Genomic DNA, 10,044 nt, shown 5'->3' with positions numbered 1-10,044 from the left:
TTCAGACCTCATCCCTGCAGAGCCTAGACTCTCCTTGGCAGGGAAATCTTCCTACTCACTGCTCCATCTCTGTATAATTTTCCTTGAGCTAAGATGGATGTTTACCCAGAGTATAGGGGAGGCGAACTTGTGCAAGCTGGGGCTTAGAGGGCATCTTGTACCAGATGATGGGGCACAAGGTTAATCTTACAGAGTACCCATTTTGACTCTTCCTATAACTTGACAGCACATTGCACAGAAGTAAGTCTTTCATTTAATAAGTGAGCCTCTCCAAGCAGCCAGCACCCGCGTCTCATCACATCGTTGTTAGTTTCTACTCACTAACAGAATTTCGCATTGACGGTGAGAAGGCATAGGTTAATTTTGTCAGCTGGAGTTCATGCTTTTAAGAGGTGATTTGTATGTTTTTGTGGTGGGAAAACATTTGGAGCCTCCTGCTGTGTTTTCACTGGTATTTCCTGTGAACCCCTTGACTCTTCCCTAAATTGGGCCATGAAGCTGAGAGACTGCCTCAGCGGGGAGGAGACAGAGCAAAGGTTTTTCAGTTTTTAAAACTGCTTTTGCATTTCAGATTGTAGGATGAAGGAAACTGGTCACAGAGAAGGTACAAGCAAAGCTTCCTAGCCTTCCAGACTAGAAAGTTTCTCTAATTAAGAGTAGGTGAGGAAAGAGTGAATAAGGAAGCTTACACTTTAGGGTGTTTCTGGAAAAAAATGGCCCTTTAATCTTTCTTTCACTTCCACGCTGCTGACCTATGCTCAGGTGGATGAAGTTCTAGGAGTGACTGACAAAAATCCAGTGATTTAGAGAGATCTGAGAGGAGACAGGAGCTGTGCCCTGCTTCTGGTTTTGCTTTGGGAAAGGATGAGACTCCTGAGAATAAATAGCTCTGTGGTGCTTGTGGGAAGATGGACCCAGGACAAAAATGGCAGAGTTTCTAGGCATGGCTTGAGAAGAGTAGGACAGTCCCCACACACATGTCTGGGCTCAGTAATCAGACAGAGACGGCATTAAAGCAACCCTAGACCAGGAGCAAGAAAGGCAATGCCAAGGAATGATCAAACTACCACACAATTGCTCTCATCTCACACTCTAGCAAAGTAATGCTCAAAATTCTCCAAGCCAGTCTTCAACAGGACATGAACCTTGAACTTCCAGATGTTCAAACTGGTTTTAGAAAAGGGAGAGGAATCAGAGATCAAATTGCCAACATCCACTGGATCACCGAGAAAGCAAGAGAGTTCCAGAAAAACATCTATTTCTGCTTTATTGACTATGCCAAAGCTTTTGACTGTGTGGATCACAATAAACTGTGGAAAATTCTGAAAGAGATGGGAATAGCAGACCACCTGATCTACCTCTTGAGATACCTATATGCAGGTCAGGAGGCAACAGTTAGAACTGGACATGGAACAACAGACTGGTTCCAAATAGGAAAAGGAGTACATCAAGGCTGTATATTGTCACCTTGCTTATGTAACTTCTATGCAGAGTACATCATGAGAAACACTGGGCTGGATGAAGCACAAGCTGGAATCAAGATTGCCGGGAGAAATATCAATAACCTCAAATATGCAGATGACACCACCCTTATGGCAGAAAGTGAAGAACTAAAGAGCCTCTTGATGAAAGTCAAAGTTGAGAGTTAAAAAGTTGGCCTAAAGCTCAACATTCAGAAAACTAAGATTATGGCATCTGGTCCCATCACTTCATGGCAAATAGATGGGGAAACAGTGGAAATAGTGATAGGGTTTCTTTTGGGGGGCTCCAAAATCACTGCAGATGGTGACTGCAGCCATGAAATAAAAAGACGCTTACTCCTTAGAAGAAAAGTTATGATCAACCTAGACAGCATATTAAAAAGCAGAGACATTATTTTGCCCACAAAGGTCCGTCTAGTCAAGGCTATGGTTTATCCAGTAGTTATGTATGGATGTGAGAGTTGGACTATAAAGAAAGTTGAGCACTGAAGAATTGATGCTTTTGAACTGTGTTGTTGGAGAAGACTATTGAGAGTCCCTTGGACTGCAAGGAGATCCAAACCAGTCCATCCTAAAGGAGATCAGTCCTGACTGTTCATTGGAAGGACTGCTGCTGAAGCTGAAAGTCCAATACTTTGGCCACCTGATGTGAAGAACTGACTCATTTGAAAAGACCCTGATGGTGGGAAAGACTGAAGGCAGGAAGAGAAGGGGATGACAGAGGATGAGACGGTTGGATGGCATCACCAACTCAATGGACATGAGTTTGAGTAAACTGTGGGAGTTGGTGATGGACAGGGAGGCCTGGCATGCTTCAGTCCATGGAGCAAGCACCACCCAGCAGCCCTCTGACACCTGAGGTACTGAGATCAAGTGGGGCTGAGGGTATCAAAGCAGAGTAGAACACCAGCAGGTAAACCTGTCCCACAAAGTCCTGTGGGAGTTACACTACCCCTCCACCAGGAAAAACAGATAGCCAACCTCTAAAGGAGAGGTGCACACTGAATTGACTGAGGCTGGTTTCCATCACAGCCTCTTGTGAAAAAGTTAAACTGCTTGCACACTGAACTTTGTGTACGGAGATTCCTACCTGCTGTACTCAGTGACGTTTATGAAGTTAGATAATGATGATAGCTTTGGGATAGATACCTATCCCAGATAGATACCTGTGCATGTCAGGTATCTGATATTTCTCTATATTACATAGCATGTACAGTATCATGGAACTGAACACAAAGAAAGGGATAGTTAAAGATTCTTAATGTGTGCTGTGGGAGGGAGTACAGCCTTGGATTCTCAAAATAATTTTTTAAACTTATTTATTTATTTATTTTTGGCTGTGATGTATCTTGGAGCTTCCCAGGTAGTGCTAGTGGTAGAGAATCTACCTGCCAATGTAGGAGACATAAGATATGCTGGTTCAATCCCTGGATCAGGAAGATCCCCTGAACAATAAAGGCATTTGCCATCTGCCTCTTTGGAGATTGAACCCCATGCTGCTATAACTATTGACCTTCAACAACCCCTGAGGGAGTTCAGGGTGGAGTGAGGCACTCTCGTGCTCCAGGGAATCTGGTGGGACAGGTCTTTAGATAGTTGGATATTTTCAGGAACAGATTTTATGATCTCAATCCTTACATCTCCCCATATCTAGAGAAGCACTAAATCCCTTCATGGTGACATTAGAGCCTCATGACTAACAAAAACCCTTTTGTAAAATGAGTGCTTCATGGTATTGAACTCCCCCCTCACCAAAACCTTATATATTGACTTTCATCCACTGCTGTTTTGGAGCAGTCTCTCAGAGCTATCTGTGATGCTGCCTCTTGGCCTGCAGTCCTCCTTTTGCCCCAAATAAAACTTAACTCACAACTCTCAAGTTGTATATCTTTTTTAGTTGATGTTATCAACATGCATAATTAAAGATAAATTTTAGTTAGAGGTTAATGAAAATAAAGATATACTTTTTCCCATCCAAGTTCAAAGATCTCCTGAATTTTATTCATGAACTCTTGGGATTTTCAGTCCTATGTACCATCTAACTTTATTGAAAGTGAAAGTGAAGTCACTCAGTCCTGTCCGACTCTGTGCGACCCCATGGACTGTAGCCTATCAGGCTGGAGGAGGTCCATGGGATTTTCCAGGCAAGAGTGCTGGAGTGGATTGCCATTTCCTTCTCCAGGGGACCTTCCCGACCCAGGAATCGAACCTGGGTCTCCCTCATTGCAGGCAGATGCTTTACCATCTGAGCCACCAAATATTTAATTTGAACCTTCCACCAGACTCTATTTGAGAGAAAAAGGTTGCAGGGGTTAGGGGGTGGACTGTAGAGATAATACTACATAAAATAATTTCCTCTTAAAAAGTGCCCAGAAGATTTAGAAGTAGTCAGGTCTCAACAGATCCCTCTACATTCATTATCATCCAAGATCATAAATTTAGGAGCTCACAATCCTAGGCAGGTGTTAGGAGTATAGACAAACCAAGGGCTGATTTTTAGATAAAGGTAATTCCCTGACCTTGTAAGCCAGATAAGTGTCTTAAATGTAAGATACTTTTTGCTTGGTGTCCCTAGGGGAGTAACTAGAAAATGGCTGAAGGTTGACAAATGCTGTTTGGATGAATTAATTAACTGATGGATCATGCAAAAACATTGAATTTTGGTCAGCAACAAAGAGATGGGCACCCAAATGTTAATTCCTTAGCAGTGACCTTTGCAAAGAGAAAGGGCTTGATTAAGGTCAGATACTGTTATTTTTACTTTGTAAGGGTTTTTTTTTTTTTTTTTTTTTTTTTTGTAGCCTAGTATCTAGCCTCTCGGCTTCCCAGTAAAGAATCTGCCTGCCAGTGCAGGAGACACACAAGACGTGGGTTTGATCTCTGGTTGCTCTGGTTGGGGAAGATTCCCTGGAGTAGGAAATGGCCACCCACTCCAGTATTTCTTGCCTGGAAAATGCTATGGATGGAGGAACCTGGTGGGCTACAGTCCATGGGGTTGCAAAGAGTTAGACATGACTGAGCACACACACACACACACACACACACACACACACCCCTAGCCTTATAGCCTAAAAGATCAAATGTAGCTTTCCAAAGGAGTTCTTTATCTCTAGGGATTGGATAGGGATTAGGTAAAATTAAATGGCAGAATGAGAATGAAGTGCAAATAGCACAGGGACTGTATAATCAGTAAATGTGCAATAGTCAATGTTACTATAATTTAATGCAATAAATAATAGTTTTAGTATTATTACTGTTAATAGTAATCAAAGTATTGAGTTAAATTTAGTAATATATTAGAATCACAAGAAAAACATTTAAAACTACTTATCCCCAAGATCTCACCGAATCAGAATTTCTGGGAAGAGACCCAGAATCTACCTTTAGAAAAAGCTGGCAAGGGATTTGGAAAGGAAGTAAAGAATAGGAAATTAGAGCCCACAAGGAAACCCAAGTTATTATTGTCAACATATTAAAACATTATTTTAATGCAAACAGTGAACACTTGTCAATGTTTTATGTATTCATGCGAGAATACAAGAATACATTTAATGAGAGCACTACAAGAATGACAGAGCAAATTCCACAGATGATACGAAAAACTAGGATTTTACAGGGAATGAATGGAAAAAAAAAATTAGGCTGAGAATAAGAATGCTCAATTGGTTACACAACTGGTGAACATCCTTTAGGATAAAAAAGCTATAAATTTCTGGATTATCTTTTCCTACCAGATGGAAGAGAAAATCATTGTACTTGATCATTTTTTTTCTGTAATTTAGCTTCTAACTTAACAGAGTTGTAAAACATCTGGTTCTTAATCAATGGTAAATAGAAAATTTAAAAAAAAAATTGATTCAAGTAAAAGCTCATTGTGAACCCCTTAACTGCATCTGCAAAATGAACATCAGCCTGATTGATTTCCTTGATTCTGAATATCTAAAGTACCTACATATACTCAGGTATAAAATGCAAGCCACAGTTTGTATGTGATGTCGTATTTTAGCACTAGGAAATGGAGTAACAATCCTTGCACTGTCCTCTGAAAAAGTTACTATGTGGGGAGTGCAAGAAGGGTAAGTGGGCCCAACTGTATTGATAGCTTACAGTGAATGGTGTCAGATTCATGATCTCCAAAGAAGATTTAGCTTCGGGACCAGTGACCAGGCTTGATCACTCAAGAGCTTTTGTGTAGCAGAGTTTTATTAATGTGAAAAGTGAAGTGAAGTCGCTCAGTTGTATCCGACTCTTTGCGACCCCGTGGACCGTAGCTTGCCAGGCTTCTCCATCCATGGGATTTTCCAGGCAAGGGTACTGGAGTGGGTTGCCATTTCCTTCTCTAGGGGTCTTCCTGACCCAGGAATCGACCCTGGGTCTCCTGCATTGCAGGCAGACACTTTACCCTCTGAGCCACCAGGGAAGCCCTGGTGATGTGAAAAAGGGACAGAGAAAGCTTCTGACATAGACATCAGAAGGGGTGTGGAAAGTGCCTCCCTCTTAGTTTTAGCAAGAGAGTTATATACCTTATTACAGTAAAGGGTCTTACCAGACCCACTCCCACAATATACATTCTAAGATAACAGGATTAGTCCAAAGGTTTTCAAGAAGGAGAAGCTGTCCTCAAGCAGAATACATTGTTGTTATATAATCCTTAGTACAGACTTTAAACTGAATTGTTTGTTGTGTAATCATCAATTCAGGGTTTAAAGAAAAAAAAACGTTTTATGTGATTAAGACTAAGGAATGTAGAGAAAAAAGGGTGTTTGTCTTTTCCTCCTCCTTGAGAATTCCACACCCCTATCAATGGCACCCCACTCCAGTACTCTTGCCTGGTCACTAGGAGTTGGACGTGACTGAACGACCTCACTTTCACTTTTCATTTTCATTCATTGAAGAAGGAAAAGGCAACCCACTCCAGCGTTCTTGCCTGGAGAATCCCAGGGATGGGCAAACCTGGTGGGCTGCCATCTCTGGGGTCGAACACGACTGAAGTGACTTAGCAGCATCTCCTCCTGGGGTACCCCAGACTTATTATCAACCTACCTAGAAATCAACTCTCTCAGTATGGTAACAGATGGAAATGAAACTTTTGTTGGTGAGTTCATTGGAAGGACTGATGCTGAAACTGAAACTTCAATACTTTGGCCACCTCATGCGAAGAGTTGACTCATTGGAAAAGACTCTGATGCTGGGAGGGATTGGGGGCAGGAGGAGAAAGGGACGACAGAGGATGAGTTGGCTGGATGGCATCACCAACTCGATGGACATGAGTTTGGGTGAACTCCGGGAGTTGGTGATGGACAGGGAGGCCTGGCGTGCTGGAATTCATGGGGTCGCAAAGAGTCGGACACAACTGAGCAACTGAACTGAACTGACACTGTGGTGTATGCAGAAGTCTACATCCAGTTCACCCTTGAATAACATGAGGCTTAGGGGTGCCAACCCACCATGGATCATGTAGTATCATATTACCTATTTTCTGAAAAATACTCACATATAAGTGGACCTGCACAGTTCAAACCTGTATCATTCAAGGGTCAACTGTACAAAGTTGTCCATATGAAACTTATATAATGTTATAAACCAGTGCTACCTCAATTTAAAAACTTAAGAGATAAAAATCAAAAGAAAAGTGAAAGTGTTAGTTGCTCAGTCATGTCCGACTCTGCGACCCCATGGACTGTATGGACTGTAGCTTGCCAGGCTTCTCTGTCCATGGAATTCTCCAGGCAAGAATACTGGAGTGGGTTGCCATTTCCTTCTCCAGGAGATCTTCCCAACCCAGGGATCAAACTGGGGTCTTCTGCACTGTAGGCAGATCTTTACCATCTGAGACACCAGGTAAGTCAAAAGAAAAAAGTTACCATGAAATGGTCTGTCATCTTCCTGTACTGACACAATATCCCTTTGGTTTCCCCCATCCTGCTGTGATTTTAGTTCTGCCTTCTGCTGGAGGATTCTGCCTTTTGCTCACCCAAATCATCACCACCCTGCCTGTTGATGATGCCTGAAATCCTACCATTTAAGATTGATTTCCTAAAGCCCTTACTTTTTCTCTGAGGTTTTTGTTCATTTGTTTGTTTGTTTTAATGGAAAATACCCTCAAAGAGAATGTTTGTGGGAACTAAAACAGCGGTTGTTTAAATACAGCTCTTCTCTGTCCATGATTCCAGCAGAGACTTGGCTTTTTCTCATTTCCTTGCAGTTAGCAACATCTTTTCCTCCAGAGATTTAGAGAAGAGAAAGGAGAAGAAAGAACCAGCTGGAGCTTTCCAAATTTTGTCAATCTGATACAATGAAAGAACTTTAATCACACAGGGAAAGAAACTCAGAATTTAGGTGCTTCACACAGACATACCTTTAACACCTTCTGGCAGATATGTAGGGTCTGACTTTCCTCATTTTACTTTGTCAGTAAGGGTGAGGGTGGTAAGTATTATGGAAGAAACCTGTAGGAAGAGGTGGGTACGTGTATACATTGGCTAGATACATTGTTTTGTCTGCCCCTCATTTCCACACTATATGCCTTTACATTGTTCAAACTATTCCACCTCTCACAGTTGATTGGTCCAGGGGAGACACGTAACCTACACTGGCCAGTCAGAACAGTCTTGGATATTTTGGGCTTCAGTTCTAGGTAATAAAGTTATTTTCTCCTGGAGGTAAGTGAAGCTATAGGCTTGTAAGATTACTGTCATCTAATTCCTGTTTACAGATACAATCAGAACCCCTTTTTTGAGAATGTAGAATTGAGACAGAGAGCTAGCTTAGGTCTGTCTAGGGTGCTGGGTGCAGACATGTCAAGTCAAGAGTTGAATACACTCACATCTGCCTGCCATGGGACCAGAGATTCCAAGGAAGCTGATATGATGAGAAAGAGCCAGGAGCCATGTGAGCACACCACACAGAGAAGTGAAGTTCTGAGGGTTCTGGATCTCAGCTACAGCCCCTCCTGACTACTCTGGCCAACTCAAGCGAGCTGCAGGACCCTGTTGCATCTGGAAAATAAATTCCTCATCTAGCAGTTAAGGTAAACAGAGTTGGTTTCTATTACTTGCCACCAAAAGAATCCTAATTCTGCTGGCAAAAATCTTTCAAGATACTCTCAAGAAAAGCAATTATAAAGTGTACTTTCATTGTGAAAACACCTAGAAGCTATCTAAGTTTCTGTGGGGAGAATGTTGGTGTGTGTATGTAATTCACTCCAATGCAGTACACTACAAATGAGTTTGAGAATCGCCTCAAGAGATAGTTTTAGGAAATGTGCTATCTGATCTGTTTCAGTAACTTGATTTGAATAACTCTGAATTCAGAATGGAAAACTAGAACTCTGATTAGGAGTGATCTCTTGACCCTCTCTGTAACTCTTTAGACTCAAAAGTGAAGATGCAGTTCTTATTTTCAACACCAGTGCATAACAACAGTGATACAAGTAATCATTTGTTATGTGGCTGACAAAATGCTTTCATGTACATTGTCTTGTTACTTTCTACTCACACTCCAAGAGGAAGGTGATGTGAGGCAGTAGTTATTACCTTTATCTCATGGAGGAGGAAATTGAGTTAGAGGCATTAAATGACTTGCCAAGGTATGTGTGGTTGAAAAGTGGTGCTGCTGGGGCTAAATGCAAGCCTTCTGATCCAGAATCAGGTGTTTTCTCCAAAACTTTGTGTTACTAGGGAAAAGGCTTTCACAGAGCTACAAGGGGCTATCCATCCTGAGGGCAATGATGCTGCAGGAGTGTATCAAACAAGGTAACTCACTTTTCTGCAGAGCAAGAAGAATCTCTCCCAGTGCACAGAATGGCATTGTGACACAGCACAGAGAATAACACTCCTCTAGAGCCTGCAGGTACCCACAGCCTGGGTGCAGCAGAAGATACCTTGACTGTAATGGACTTAGAACTGTGCATGTTACGCCACAAGTTACATTTGGCTGGGTGAATGAATGAGTGAGTGAATGAATGAAGGTATCCATGAGTGAATGAAGTTGAAAGAAAAAAAAATGTATCAGTCTATAATCCAGGAATCTTAACCTTAGAAGAATATAGATGGGCTTCAGAGGACCCACGAAACCCTGAACTTTGAATACAGATTCATGTATTAATGTGCATTTTTCTGGAAAGAGGGTCTGATTTCCATCAGAGTCTCAAAGATAGGGTTGAGCCTGAAGGTTAAATATCACTGGTATTAATTATAAGAGGCAAAGTTAATTTGTAGAAGAAAATTCTCTTTTTTTTGTGACCAAAGAGGCATATTGTTAGTATGTTTTGGGATTAAGGAATCAAGCCCAGTCATGTTTAATAAGGGCTGGAGTTGAGAAAGGATTTTGGGGTCACATTTTTTGGCATACCAAGGGAAAGATAAAATCAAAGAAGGAATTATTTAGGATGGTATTACACAGAGAATGCCTGTAGGTTACAACATTTCCACCTTCCTTGGAGAATCATGAACCAAATTTTGAAATGAGATAGTAGGATTTTGATTCCCCAAACCTTATTTTTCATATTTATAAAGTAAGCTTATAGTCCATCTTCTTGGAAGTGTTAGAGCACTCTTTCTCA

The sequence above is a fragment of the Budorcas taxicolor genome, chromosome 7 (genome assembly GCF_023091745.1).
Source record: "Budorcas taxicolor isolate Tak-1 chromosome 7, Takin1.1, whole genome shotgun sequence".
Lineage (NCBI taxonomy): Eukaryota > Metazoa > Chordata > Mammalia > Artiodactyla > Bovidae > Budorcas > Budorcas taxicolor.
The sequence above is the reverse complement of the archived record's forward strand: the minus strand, read 5'-3'. Positions refer to the sequence as shown.